The 15,157-nt window shown below is 38.8% G+C and overlaps 1 protein-coding gene across 19 annotated transcripts in view; it reads right to left on the reverse strand.

Moving 5' to 3' along the window:
- MAGI2 (membrane associated guanylate kinase, WW and PDZ domain containing 2) overlaps positions 1-15,157 on the reverse strand; it is a 696,944-nt gene that overhangs the window by 644,177 nt on the left and 37,610 nt on the right. The window contains exon 2 of one of the 19 annotated variants that reach the window (XM_085569312.1): positions 14,067-14,187. The exons of the other annotated variants lie outside the window; for them this stretch is intronic. The gene's annotated coding sequence lies outside the window, so the exon portion shown is untranslated. The remainder of the gene's footprint in view (positions 1-14,066; positions 14,188-15,157) is intronic. 19 annotated transcript variants of the gene reach the window in all.

A 15,157-nucleotide genomic window follows, 5' to 3' on the forward strand; every position in this document is an offset into this window, starting at 1 on the left:
ATGGAGCCGCATTATATTAAATCATCCATCGGCAACACACACAGAATACATTTAAAGATAATGAATCCTATCTGATGATCCTACTGAATAGCTATGCTTTCACATCCTTTTCTATTTAGACAATATCATTCCATGCCATGAAAATAAATAAATTTAGTCACACACATGAATTATGTATTAAACTTCTTAGACTGATTTGCACATAAAGAAGGAAAATTATGGTTGATGCCCACAGTATAAATTGCCTTTTTTGAGGTTTTATGCCAAGCTTTAGAGATTTATCACTTCAAAACTGGCTTTTTTGGTTTTATTTATTGATCCTAATCTAGAAAAATAACTTTCTCTTAAAGATTTTTTGCTTCTTATTAATTTGAGCAGCCCCATAAAAAGGAAAGTTTCTTCTCTTTGTCCTCATTTTGGGTGATGATACCTATCTTTGTCCTGCACTGCAGTGAAGTAAGGAAGTATTTATCTATTCTGATTGTCCACCCTTGAATAAAAGTTCAAATCTGGTGCTGTAGATTTACTAGAGTGCTCATTAATGATCTGTATATTTTACAACCTATACAGCTGATTTACATGTGCTTAGAAGGGAGAAGGAACAATTTCCATCTGTCTTTAGAGGATTCTCCAGGTACATTGCCATTGCACAGAGAAAGGTATTTGGGTCTGTGGTTCAGTGCTCCTTTCCCACAGTATCTAGAGACCACGCCAGCTTCACAGAAAATTGAAAGAATGGACTGGAAGATAATTTTTCTTGTCTAAGGCTTCCTAAAACATCCACAAAAAATTCTGCTGTTATATGTGCAAATTTTTTTGCAGTCTTGGAATTAGAACTCCTGTACTTTAAGAGGCATAAGTTTGGAAATAAAATGAAGCTTAATGTTACACAAGTAGCTGGAGTGCATGATATGTGGTCAAATATTTCTGAATCTTGAATAATTTACCAATCTGCAGAGGCAAAAGCAATCCAGCCTCTTAGGAACAACTGGAAGAAAACCTACTAACAAGAACCTCCCCTTCCCTTTTTCTGTTTCCATTTCCACTCTTTTGCATCTTGCTCACCACAGCTTTCTATTCAGACAAATGTATCTAAATGGTAGTAGGATTTTATTATTTTATTTAAATATTATTTGTTATTATTTTATTTAAATTCTCATCAGTATGCTTTGTCCCAACTAATTATTCATTTTTTTATACATTATTATTCTTGGTCAATTTATTGCCTATACATGATGCTCCTGAGTCACACAAGTGAATATCTTGATCTTCTCTTTGGGAAGATCAAACCAAAGATGAGGTCCATGCTCTGCTTTCAGAATCCAGTCCATCTTAACAGGTCTTGGACTGGATTTCTGTAAACTCTACTATTTTACATTTTCTCACAGTCATTGGGTAAACTCTTATGGTAAAGATTTTGAGTTTCAATAAAAAAGGACAATGTCTTCACTCTGTTCTCATAAAACAGAAGGTTCTATTTTCCATTGAGTTATTCTTACTAAGATGCAGTTCTTAGGAGCAATTTATTGACTTCTTTTTGGATACTGGCCTAGGTCTCTGGCACTTTCTGCATCCCTTTACACAGACCCTGTTACAAAGATGTAACTCAGCCATCTGAACATTTCATTCTTTCCATGTATATGGTATATTATTTTTGCAAACACTTCACAGTTGCAATTCATGAACCCTGGAGATTTTCTGGAGTTCCCGTGAATTATGAAAAGGTAATTAGGAGAAACTTGCAAAGTGCTAGATATTGAAATCCAATATTCCATAAAGCTTCTATCCTTCAAGGCTGAATATTATGCATTAGCTTTTGAAAACACAGACACACTTATAATTTACACAGGTTTATCATTATTAATATTTCTTCCTCTTTTATTCTTACTTTAATACTAAATCTAGAAGAGTGTGAAAATTCTTTACTTTGAATAGAGGTCACCAAGCTGGGAAGGTTGAGACATAGAGTGAGAGATGAGACAGACAAAATCTAGTTGGCCAGATTCCCCTGCAACATTCCAGTGATGCTGTATTTCTTCACATAGATTTAAATGATGTGTAAAATTTATAATGGCAACAATTTCATAAGGTGTTCAATAAAAATTCCTTCAAGGCAGTGAAGGTCATTTAGACTAGAAATCAAGAGATCTATTATCAAATTAGAAAATAATGTACTTATTGAGACAACCTTTAAAAATAATTGCCAATTGTTTTAATTCTTGAGTCTCATAAAATAAATTATTCAAGAAAGCAAGCATAATTAGAAGTTTTTTGATGATAAACTATTTCTTTCACAAGCAAGCTATGCTCCTTTTCCAGTTGTTCAAGATGCAAAATGAAACTGATTTTGATTGTATATGTCACATCATGTATGTGACAAGATACCATATCAGGTCAAGCTAAACCAAATAATGTAAAGTCAGCATCAAAAATAAAAATAATCATGTTACCTATTGCTGTTTGCAATTATACTCAGCAGGGGATGCTCTAATTTCCAAGTGGTCCAAATAGTCTTTCCCAGCAAAAATTAAGAGTAAATTTATATTTCTCTGTACAATTCCCTAAAAATCAATGCAAGAGTTTACCACTTCATTTCTCAGGTACATTGAGCATGACCAGCAAGTTATGAACAGTGAAAACTCAAATTCAGAACACTCTTGTGGTTTTTTTGCTGTTACAGTAGGAAAGTGTCAAAATTGGAATTGCATTTCATGGGTCTTTCAGTCTGAGAGATCGGAGTGTCAAAAATCATTATGACATGGATTTTATATACCTTAACTACACAGGACCAGATTCCCCTTACCAGTTCAGCAACTGAGAATCTCATGTAAGCTGAAAACAAGAATAGTTAACTACTGAACAACTGTTAAAGCTAAATTAAACAAGAAGTCAATGAGGTGGTAAATTTTGCTGTTAATGAAGGTAAATTCGGAAGAGGCATTTTTGGAATTTAAGTGGGTTTTTTTTGATTTACATGGTAGCAAACTGAATGCAGGATATTAAATGACATGAAGACCACAAAGCATCCCTTCTATCTGTATTTCTTTTTGGAAAGAAAGAAAGAAATTTCTATGAATTGTGTATTCTTCCCACTTCTGTTGATTGTGCTTTAATATGACCGTTATTTTTTCTCTATCTATAGAGGCTTATATATCTATGCTTGTAAAGCTCTGTGCTTTGTGAAGTGCTTTGAACTGAAATCCATTATAGTAATGCAATCATCATTCTTATAGTGATGGACATTCTCAGAGCACTTCCTTTTATCTAGATGAAAACAGTATGACAGCCAAATTTACTTCAGTAATAGAAATATAACTCTTTTTTTGCATTTGTTAGGCATCAGCTGATGCCTGTCTGTGCAATATTGACCTAAAATGGGTACTGACAAAACTTCTGCTGCTCCTCCTGCTTTTGAGTCCCCATGCACCTGGAGGGACTCCTTCAACAGCTCCTCTGGGGAGGCTGTGCAAGTCTCTAGATTTGGGAGATACAGAGCACACAGGGTTGCAGGTTTTCAGCATACTGACAGTGTTAATCAGATAACTACTGCTTGTTCTTTCCTGGTTTGGTGCTCTTGACAAAAGAGAAAAGGTAAATGGAAATTCTCTTTCCTTTCCACCAGGTCTCAAAGGAATTCCATAGACCTGAGTCTTTCACTATTATCAAATTCCATGAAGTGATGGGGTGATGTCATGGATCCTCGTTCATCCTCATCCATTGTAAAACTGGCTCCAACAGCTTCCATTTCCTGACATTACTTTGTTCAAGGAAAGAGGATGACCAAGAAACTTCATACTACTCAAAATTTCCATTAAAAATTGAATGTTTTCCAAATTTAGAGTAGATTCTACCAAGCACTTTGGATCTGTGAGTGTACTGAAGCTAGAATTAGAAAAATTATGATATTTAAGATACAAATGGGAGTCCAGATCTGGCTTACAAACCTCCTTCTGAACCATTCTATTCATCCATGAACTATGGATGGGATACAATCAATAACTAATAAAGTTAGTTAGAAAATTAAGATAGCAGAGAAACAATGATACAGGCTGGGAAGTGTGCTGCTTTTGGCTGAGGTACAGTTAATTTCTTTCACAGGGTCTAGTATGAAGCTGTACTTTGGATTTATTGCAAATTATCTAAAATATTTTCTTCTCAGGCTGCTGCAGTTTGCTCAGCAGCTCAGGCAGAATCACACACACCCTGACATCCTCTCTGACCCCGACTGCTTCTTCTCTCCCCCGCCCAGGGCTGCTGCTGTCTTTTATATGGTACATTAAGTGTTTCATGTTTACAGTTTTTCCCCAATACCTACTACTTATACTAAATGGTGCTTTTCTACTCTAAGTACCAAGAACATGGAGGTAAGGAAGAAGAAAGAGGGAGGACAGGACTGGCCAAAATCCCTCCATCCTGAAACCTCTGACCCCCATGTACAAAACTAAACCCCCCCAGTCAGGACTTAAACCCCCCCCCCCCCCCCCCGTACAGCACTAAACATTCTTCCCTTTGTGACTACTTCTACTGTAATATCTAAACTTTTGTGACTTCTTGTTCTTCCTGCAAGGTTGGTAAATCATTCCATGGTTCAAACTCAAAATCACAGCTGTTTCCAGCTGCCTGCCAGGGTCTCAAATGCTTCTTTCTGACTGGGGCCTGGAATCGCCAAAAATGTCTGAGGGACATTTTGGGTTCTGGCAAGTGGGGCTTGAATGCTGGCACAGGTTAAACCCTGAAAGGAAGACAGAAATACACATAAAAACTTATATGAAAATAATGCTCTTGACTTGAAATAATGTTTTTTAGACTAATCATATAAAATTGAGGTGCTTTATTTACATAAAGCAGAAAACTTCCAAAAGGATTTGTAACAATTAATACCTGCCTATGTATACTTCATACCCTGAAAACTCAAGGCAGAAACATGATTAGATATTGCTAGCAGCAATTCTGAAAATTTTAGAAAAAATGCTAAAAGTCCAAAGAGCCTCTCAACGTTAAGAAATAAAACTAAAAAGAAAAGCCATCACAGAACTTGATGTGTGAAGGATGTAAAGCCAACTCTAGATCATCAGTCCCTAATTCCAAAGTAGGAGGAGCTCTGTAGGCACTGGCAAAGTAATTCAAGTGCTGTTATTGTTGAACTGTTCCATGGTACAATTCCTGCAGGTTATATGTGAAGAAGAGAGTGCCCTGATATCTGGAGGGCTTTTGTCAGAGCTTAATGAAGGAAAAAAGAGAAAAAAGTTAACTCCTTTGTTTTTGTCCTGATTGCTATCATTTTCACTGTGGAACTCTTCTAATCTCACTTTCTTGAGTAATTTGGCCGTATTTTTAACTATTTTCTTTATGTCCTCAGTTTCTTCTAGCATTTACAGAAAGGCTCTACTGAGGTCCAGGTTCAAAGGAGAATTTAACTCTATGGGGCTTTTTATCCTGATCCACGCTGATTGTCTTCACCCATTATTCCCTTGGGTATGTACTATGCCTTAAAAAAAAAAAAAAGTGAAAATGGGGGAAAGAGCAGAGTTCTGAGACAACTTCCTTTATTTTTATCTAATAATTAGTAAGGGGTTTTAGCTCATCTATCTTAAGATAGATGAGCTAAAGCATCTCACATCTGTGATATGTCTTCAGATCTCGGAAGCAGAGCAGATGTTTACTGTCAACAGCTGAAGTTTTTAAGGGTAGTGAGGATACTTTGTGTACGTGTGTTCACTGTGGGTCCTGCTGTCTCCTCTGGAATCTTTCAGACAAATTTCCCAAGAGGAAAGAAAAATCAACTAAACCCTGCCTTCTTTGGTACTATTTTCTGCTATCTCACTGTCTCTCTGTTGAGCCTAGGAAGAAGGGCTGATGAATAAAGAATCAGAGCTGAGGCAGGACACGTAACACCACAGCTGAGTTCTGCAAATGATGGTGGGAATGGTGTAAGAAGCTGTTCAGGCACCACACGTGCTGCTTTGGAGATAAGCCATCAGTGACAGATGACTGCTCCGGGAAGATCCATTGCATCTTTGTGTCTGTGTGGTACCTTTGTTAGCAATGCTGCTGCAGTGACACTGTGACTGCTGCAGACACTGCTGTGGTGACAGTGGGTGACAGAATCCCTGGTCAGAAAAAATGCCATTAAACTATTTCTGGAATTTTTGTACCTAGCGAGCTTATAATAACAGGCTTGTATTATAAAGGACATTGTGAACTAACAATTGCATAATGCTTGTGGGAAAATGCTGTCTTGTAGACAAAGTTCCAGAAGCCAGAGTCATGATCATTATACACACCAGACAATAGAAAAGAGTCCCTTCCAGTCCAAAGATTTCTGGGAAAGGATATAAAAAGGAAGGAGGCACAACCCACTGAATATTGAGGGTGCAACAGAATTTTGAAGCTTCATGTTCCCTGAGTAAACTTTGATGATGTTAAAGCACAGTATCCAGAGAAACAGCATGAATTGTGAGCTGCTACTGCAAAGACTTTATTTCCAATCCTGGTATTTAAAAGTCACGTAGATGTGGTACTAAGGGACATGTTTTAGAGGTGAACGTTGCAGTGCAGTTAATGGCTGGATTCAAAGGTCCTTTCCAACCTAAATAATTCTATGATTCTATAAAGCAAACTGAGAAGTTTCCAATAGTCGTAGAGGAAGAGAAACTTATTTCTGCATCAAGGCTGATTGCTTTTTTATTCTTGTTTTTCCCTTATTTTTTTCCTTTTCCTCTGGCACTACAGAACTCCCAAAGGAACACAAAGTCCCAGAAGACTCAGCTGCAGGATTAGGTTAGCTTTTAATACCTGGTGAAGGCATCTCTGGTGCAGATGACAAGAAATGTCAAGAACTTCTGCTGCTTTGCAATGCAAAGAGCTAAGTCCCTGTCACCAATTTTTTACAGCTAGCATGAATTCTGCCAGAGGCTCTCTAACAACAAAACCAGGAAGCATGCGAGGAAACAGTACCTCACATGAGAAGAGTAGTTTCTACTCTCTTTTCCAGTGTGGGGAAAAGGCATTAGACTGAATATTAGCCTCAGAAGTGGCTAATATATAGCTCAGTATAAAACATGAAGCATCCTTTCTAGTCTTGCCAACAGTAAAAGCAACAGGTGCCATGCATCTTCTCATGACATATTTTATGATCAATAAATTCAAACAAACTATGGAAATGACCATAACCTGAAAATTTTCCTGCTCACTCAGCAATATATACTTTACTCATGGGAAAATACATGGGCTAAATATATAAACCACGCTATATCCTCTTGCTTTTCTTTAAAAATACATTCTTTTTTTTATTGAGTTTTGCACTCCAGCTTCTATGTGCCTTCATTAATTTATAGAACTTACTGGTTGTAGCAGTTCTCTTGAAATATTGCTTCACTGAACTTATGATATGTTAAATGGTCTAATTCATCACTGACAAGCATGCAAAACTTGGGACATACTATATCCAATGTAATCTCCATTTTTACATGATTCTTCTTTTAATAAGAATTTATAATGTCTTTCCCCATAAAAACCACGATTCAACAGAAATATGTCAGAGATTATTCTGTTATGTGGTTCAGCAAATATTCTGAAGAGACAAATAGCTTTACCTTTTGTAGGTATAGTTCTAACTCCTTAGGAACTGATGGAAAATACAGGCAACAAATCCAAACCCCAAGCATTTCCTCTCAAAGTCCCTGGCTGTGCCTACGCAGCTGCAAAGAAGCAGTCACAAAGAGTAGCTCCTGTCTGTTAACTCATGGATGTCTTGGGACCATTAGCAATTTTGATGTTCCAAGCACATGTGGCCACGTGCTCCATATGCACCTGGAAGGCTGGTCAGCTGGAGGGAGGTCCTGGCTAGACAAAGAAACACAAATAATGCTTCAGGAGCTGCTGCCTAAGCCAAGCAACACAAGGGCTGCAGGAATATGGAGGGAGCAGGTGTGAATCTGAGACACTCTGACACAGAGTCTGCACAGGTTTTTGCATATGCCTGTGTTTACACCTAAATGAAAAGCTTGTGCCATCCAAATGCTAGCCTGTATTTTCAGTGATGAAGCAGGTGAATGAAAAACAAAATTATAAAGCAATATGACGTCCACCAGAGGAAAAAAAAATCCTATTCTTCTCTGTGCATTAGGATGCATATGTACTGTAAAACACATACAGTAGTATCATTGTATTGTATAAAAATGTGTATCCTCTTCCTAAATCCATATGGGCTTTGGGACCTCTTCTGGGATGGAGTTCCATGGCCCAAGATCTACTGCAGCAGATGTCCCAGTCCTCAACCCCACTATAACATAGTTTCTTGCCAAGTACCTGCAGAAAGTTGATAGAAGTGTAGTTGAGGTACAATGGCAGATTTTTACTGATGTGACTCAAGGTGTGGGCATATGCAGTTCACATTTATATTATAGGGCTGATAGTACCCTTTAAGCACAGCAGGTATTTGCTACATAAGCATGAGTCAGCTCTCATTGACTTGGTGAGTACAGATCATCATTTTCTCAGAACTTCAGCAGCTGCAGGGTTCTCAGAGGAGTTTCTAATGGTGTATGACTTAAAATGGTGTATTTTTCTCCATTTTCTTATGCTAGAATGTACGTGGCAATGATGAACAGGATATATATTTCTTTCCAATGCACTTTTCAAACTACCATAATTAGTGTCCATAAAAAGGACTAAAGTAGCAATTATCTAAATAATGCATGTTGCTCATAAAAAAAAAAAAAAAAAAAAACTACAGTTTTCTAAAAGCAAGGTGAATTAAAGCCTTTTTCACCAATTATTTCATCATCCTGCAGGTAACTCATCCATGAAGCAAGAAATTATCATGTACTACCCCAGATAAATAACTTTCCTGTTGAGAATTGGAGCGCTATCTTATACAATGGGATCTGACCACTCAAACATTGCTCATCTTCACTCTGCTAAATGGCTGATGGGATGTCTTCATTAATTCATGCCAGGTCAATTTAGTTAATTCAGTGCTTTCAACTTCATTAAAGTTCCTGGAAGATAAGGGTACTCAGCACTTCAAGAACGTTGCTCAGCTGGATCCAACCTTTCTAATTTTCTACTAAAGTAACAGTAAGAGTCTTGTTCCCAGCTGGTCTTGTTAACATTACATACCTGTGCCACCAGACTTAAAGCTGAAGTTACTCAGTTTTATTAAGAGCATTTGGAAGTATACTGATGAAAAAAACCTCTTCTTCTCCATCTTTTGTAGAAGAGATGTATCTGATAACACTGCTTATGCTAAATACAAATTAAAAGGTTTTATGCTGTCAATATATAGATGGGATATCTCAAATTAATATGGGCACTACAGATGAGGCAGAACTCCTGGTCTCAAACTGCAGAGGTACTGTAGGCTATTTCCTTCACTTCAGGAACTGGTTCAATGCTCACAATCAAGCCAACAATTGAACACTCACAGCAGAGGAGATGAAATATTAGGAAAATACAAAATTCATATGAATTATGAGTGGCTTGTGGTATTTTGTACACAGGGATTAGTCAGTGACAGTACTGGCAACAAGAAAAAGGTTAAGAAGCTTGCCACAGGACTCTTATTGAAGCTTTATCACATGGCCACTCCTTTGTGCAGACGGTGTGGTACACTGGTCGGGAGCTACAGGGAATACAGAATTTGAGTCCACAAGCTGTTCCCACTAAGATTTTTCAGAGGTTCTAAGGGACACTGCTGAATAACAGGAAAAAGACAAAAACATCTCTGTTCCACATTGCCCCCTCTCTCAACAGGACAATCCAAACCCTAAGGATCAGCAACCACATCTGAAATTTTCATCCAGACTCTGACAAGACTGTCTGTCCTCATTTCACATCTGGTGAAAGCTCCTCCCTGAACAGCAGCCTGGAGAGTGAGGGATTCCCTTCATGGCTAATATCATTCCATCAAGAGCTATTTTTAGGGATGTACTAAAAGAAATGCTAATTTATCGTGGCATCAGCATTCATATAGTCCTCAACCTTACACTTCACAGGAGCTGAGCATTGTGGATACTGTTTAGAGAGCATGGAAAGGTGGACAGGAATTCAACCTGAAACAGTAATTTAAATTCTGGACTTTCTGGGGCTTCTCGAGGGACCCAGCTGAGGCATAAATTATTCCCTCCTTAAATCCAATTGCAAATACAGCCTAGGCAGGAGGTAAGTGCTTATCTCCTCATAACAGGAGTCCTGGAAGCTTTCAGGTAAGGAAAGGACATGTTTACTAGGTTATGCAGTCCTGGAAAGTAAATTTGCTGGATTACTGTCTGGGTTGGTGGGTTTTCAGCCTCCAAGGATTTTAGTGCACTGGATTTTACTTCGTGTCTTAACACCTGAATACCAGACAGCTCTTTAAGGTTGACGAAATCAAATTCCCTGACAGAGAGAAAAGGTAACCTCAGTCAAATTAACATTCAGTAAACCTGAGATGAGTTTTTCAATTTAATCTTACAGTTCAGAATACTCCACATAAGTTTATTCATTCTAATTTAATTTCAAGAGCAGAAAGCTATCACACCCAGCACACAAAAAAAATATTTCTGGTAATATTATTTTGTTCTATGTTCTGGATGTCTTAATACTATACAAATCTATAATTCTATATTATTATCCTATGGACAGAAACAGGCTTACAATAAATCTTTCCAATTTCATATAGTAAGCTGTTGTCCTATTATAGAATAATTATATTTGCAACTTCTCACCCTAAACAAGAGAAAGTCCAGGATTATAAATACATCAAGTTTCATAAAGCTAAATTTCACTTCTTTATTAAAAAAAAAAAAAATAAAGGAACATAAACCATAAGGTAAGAAATTTCAGAACTGAAAACAAATCAAAGACCATGTGCACAGCAAGGCACTGCCTCCATATGGAAAGGTATTAAGGCTTCCTGAAAGGCTGTCTTTTCCATTTAATTCTGAAAGACCATGAAATGCAGGCATCAATGCAAGTAACATTCTTGTTTGAGTTCAAGACACATGAAAACATTTCATATGGAGGTCCACACTTAGCCAATAAAACCAATCATGTTAGCTATAGACCAGCTGTACATCTTGTTTCCAGTAACACAATTTGTGATGGGCTTAAAAAAAAGAGCAACTCAAAATTTAACAAAAATACATGTAGTGCTGGCTCTGTGATTATGTAAATGTACAGGTATACTAGCAAAGAAAATACCAAAGGGGAAAATAACTATGCCATTTATCTTTTTCAGTACACTCTCCCTTGAGAAAAGCCTCAGTTGTTTCTTAGGATTTGTTTAAAGTCACTGAATTAATAATAGGAATTGCCACACTTACTGATCATCCAGAAGAAGAAAATGCATTAGCAGAGAAATCTCCAGCACATCAGTGCAGAGAACATTGATGACATACAGTGACAACACCTCTAGCCCCGGTTTTGGGCACTGGTACCCTGGGCAAGCTGTCGAGGCTGTGGAGGGAGAGCCCAGCAGAGCTGATGGTTGGGGCAGCCAGAGTGAGACCTGCAGGCTCTGGGCACTGAAGGGATCATGGGGTTGCAGCACTGGGGTTACTGGAGGCTGTGAAATCTTCCTGAGAGAAGAGATGGAGGGAGGTGTCTGCAGTCTCCAAGAGATAACTAGCTGTAACTAGCAACTCAGCTGTAAGGTAGAAAATTTAAGCACAGAAAGAAGCAGAAAACCATAAATATTAGCATGAAATCTGAAAATAAATAACAAAGAAGCTTTAAAGTTCTTCTTACCCTGCAAGCAAAGCAAATGCTCCTTCAGCTTTTACCATGAGTATTTCCAGGACAGCTGCAGTGTCAGTCTTTGGCACCAGCATTAAGCATCCATCCCACTGCACACAGTGCCAGCATGAGTGTGCAAATACTGAGGGCCAAGGGCCTGATCTTGAGGTGTGCAGGACTTTCCCCACTGACAGCAAAGGAACCTGAGGCACTCAGCACCTGACAGCATCAGGGTCACTGAGCAGCGAGATGGAAGTTTTGTGTCTGAGCGCGCCCCAGGAAAGATCTCCCACAGAGCCTTAACTTTGGACAGCTTTTCCTTTTTAGCACAAATGCTCTTCTATAATGCTCTTTATGGATGGGTTTTAAAAGCAAATACAACTCAATACCTGAGGCAGATCCCATTTCATGCTGTGCCGTGAGGCTGCCTCGGGTGGGTTTAGTTGGGGCATCTTAAAGAAGGGAAAAACTTCTCACTTTGAAAAGTTCTTATTTATAGATTCTGATTATGATAGTATTAGAGTTCACAAACTTCTACAATCCACACATCTGAACTTCTTGCTACCTAATTACACATTGTTGCAGCTAAAGTACCGTGTATGGAAACTTCCAGACACAGAACATTTACCCAGAAAATTATCTGAAATATTGTAGAAAACTATCTGAACTTTATTTAGGTACTTTTGAAAGGCTACTTACAAGAGAAATACAGTAAATCCACACTACTGTATTACTTAGCATAGTGGGATTGAAGGAATTTTAATATAAAAGTTAGTTTTTGTTTTGCATGTACCAGTGTTCAGGATTGAGTCTAGATTTTGATTTAAAAAATTAGCCATAAAGAACAGTCATTAGCTCTATAAAATATTGCTATCCCTGTATTTAGACCCAAGACTTTTTATTCTGCTCCCATGGTAATTATCTTGTTCAAATTGGCCAGATTTTTTTCCCTTTTCATCTAAAAAAAATTATTTATCTCATACTATAGTCACATTAAAAGAGTTGCCCCACTAGCAATGTTTTCTGTAAGTACATAATAATAATTGATAAATCCCAAGTATTTGGACATTCTTGCACTTAAGAAGACATTCATAAGCAAGACTCTATATAAACACTCAACAGCTGTCCTGAAACTCCCTTTGACAAGTACAAATGTCCTACTTACAAATAGGCAATTTAATAAATCCATATGAGCGAGCCATGGAAATCCAATTTGACTGCATGGCTTCCTGACATCTCACAGGCACCTTACCACACGGAAACCAAAAAAGCATCTACAAGTCTCTGCACTAATATATACTCTGCAATAACTGCTGACATTCCCATAGGTGTCTAATTTGTTAGGTTGCTCTAAGGTCACCAGCTATGCCACAAAAAAAACATCTTCAGTCCAGTTGAAGAGAGAGCCATGTTCTTTCAAAGGAATAAAAGACTTGGCCATTACCATCTTTAACTTATAAGCAAGTATTAAATATTTAACATAAAGTAATATTTAAGCCTTTCAACCAGAAACTGGAAGAGCTGGGTCTAATTGAACACCTTGAGAACATTAAGCTGACACCTCCCTCCATCATGAATGAAGCTCTTAGGCTCCCTTTAGGCCCTGTGCACCTCTTATTCTCAAAACCTAAAGCCTTGTGACTGTAAACTCTCACTTTGCTCTAAGATATCAGACACAGAGAAGGTAACAAAACCTACTACCTACCTAATTCTCTACCAGCCTTACTAAACCTGAAATACTGCAGAGTCCAATAAAGCACCAGGAGTGAGCTGCCTGGCTCTGCACTGGTAGGTGCAACCTCCCGAGGACCTCAGGGGAGAGCTGTGAGTTACCACTGCCCACCAGTGTCCAAACTACTGACCTTGTGTACTCCATCAAAGAGAAGAAACTTTCCAAATCTCCAGGCACTCCAGCATGCTCTCCCAGCCCTCTTAGCTCCTGCCTCTTTCCCAGGAAATCAATCATCCATCCACCCAGAAGGGCTCAGTTTGTCAGTGGCCTCCTGCCTTGGCACTGATCTTGCTGCACAACCCTGCTATGACAGGTGAATGCTTGCAAGGTTCAGGAAAAGCAGGAGGGGCTAAGGGCTCCATGGAGGGCCAGGCAAATGGAAAAGTGCAATCATCAGCGCTGCAGTAGCACGCACTGGGGTTTTTTTAAGGGCTTCTTAACTCTTACACTGTCAGCAGATCTGTCAGGCTGGCAAGGACATTGCTGTACTGATTGTAATTCTCCACTGAAGAGGTGCAAAGCCAAGAGATGTAGGGTTCAAATGTGATATATATTCCCCTTCAACACTACAGGAAGAAATACATGGTCATTATGATGTTGAGGAATATAAACCCACCACATGCTCAGGCTTCAGGATCTCCATGGTGATGTACAATGTCCACAGGTAAAACCAGGTACCCCTCACACAAAATCAGAGCTCCAACATGTACTTCTTGGGACATGCTGCTATTCTGCTCCTGCCAAAGAACAGAAACTCCCACTGGCAAAGTTATCCATCCATTCTCTAGCGCCATAAGCAGCATGTTTGGTCCATTCCAATGACCACAGTGCCCAGGAGTTTCAATCACTAACTTCGGCTTGTGCCATTGCTAGTGAGACAGCACTGATGTAAATACATGCAAAGACCATGGGGATCCCTTAAAAATCCTGCTGGGACTGTCTGAGGATAAGACACTGCAGCCCTTGCCCAGCAATAGCCCTGAACACAGCCACAGTAACACAACACCCGTAAGCAAGGGTGATATACAAAGGCACTACTAATATCCTCCTATGCCAGCAATATTGCATCAGCTTGATTTTGCAACTTCAGGCTCCCCTGTTTTTTCAATATTTTCAAATTCCTGTTCAGATTTTTTTAAAGTTCTTCCCCTGTTTAGTTGTTGGGTTTTTTTACCCACATTTTTCTTTCTGATACAACAGACATAGACTATCACTGACTCAAGAGAAGGCTTGGTCAGAGCAGATCTTTCTTCCTCTGCCATGAAAATGGACAGAAGCTTTGTTAAGAGTTAGACAAACTTCCCTGAACTCACCCAAAACACATTTTTAATGTAGGAAAATTCTTGTTTGAGCTCTCTAGACACAATTTAGGGAAGCTTGATCCATCACAAGGGTCATGGGAAAATACAGGGTTACTCAGCAGTCAACATAAGGAAGAGCAGCAAATGTCTCAGATGCCTATCAAGTCCACAGGTCTGCCCAGAAAATACTCGTCATGCACTTGCCAATATTTGTTCATTCCTCAGTACAGCAGTTTTGCTGCAGGGTCAGGTCCCCTCAGACTATGCCAAATTCCCCATTTCCCTCTGTAAGAAACTAAGAGTTCATCCCAAGACTGCCCCCCAACCCTGGGACAAGTGGCAATTAAACTCCACAAGAGGCTGGGGCAGTCATCCCAAAGGACACTGAGTACAGAGAACAGTCACA

Source organism: Lonchura striata, chromosome 1A (assembly GCF_050655825.1).
Source record: "Lonchura striata isolate lonStrDom1 chromosome 1A, ASM5065582v1, whole genome shotgun sequence".
Taxonomy (NCBI): Eukaryota; Metazoa; Chordata; class Aves; order Passeriformes; family Estrildidae; genus Lonchura; species Lonchura striata.